Source organism: Ptychodera flava, chromosome 19, assembly GCF_041260155.1.
Source record: "Ptychodera flava strain L36383 chromosome 19, AS_Pfla_20210202, whole genome shotgun sequence".
Lineage (NCBI taxonomy): Eukaryota > Metazoa > Hemichordata > Enteropneusta > Ptychoderidae > Ptychodera > Ptychodera flava.
In genome coordinates this window covers 3,137,711-3,138,173 of record NC_091946.1, presented here as the reverse complement: position 1 = coordinate 3,138,173, position 463 = coordinate 3,137,711, and positions in this window count along the sequence as shown.

Genomic DNA, 463 nt, shown 5'->3' with positions numbered 1-463 from the left:
TACATTGCAATTAAAGATACTTTGATCTTATTGTTACATTGCTTACCGGAATGTCCTTCACCGAGATAGTTGTCAAAATTCCACTTACATGAGACAGTTTTGTCTCCAACTGTATAAGACGTTCAGCAAAGTGCAATTACAAAGTACACATTAAATGGTTCAATTATGCCTCGGTAGCTCTTACAATTCAAAGAGAAGTTTTATCCAAGAATGTCTTACATAAAAATACAGAATGAACATGGGATAGGGTAGATAATCATTTGTTCAACGGCAGAGAAATCAGTAAATTCTCGATCTCACACAGTTGTTACTAATCTGACTGGACCTCTCCACACGCTGTAGAGCTCATGAAGCACTGGCACACACATCCTCGCTGTCACACATTGGGAGAGCAAGTGGGAGATCTGCCGCCCTGATGCAAATCAATGTTCATGTGCGGTCTGTGATATTCATCACCACAAAA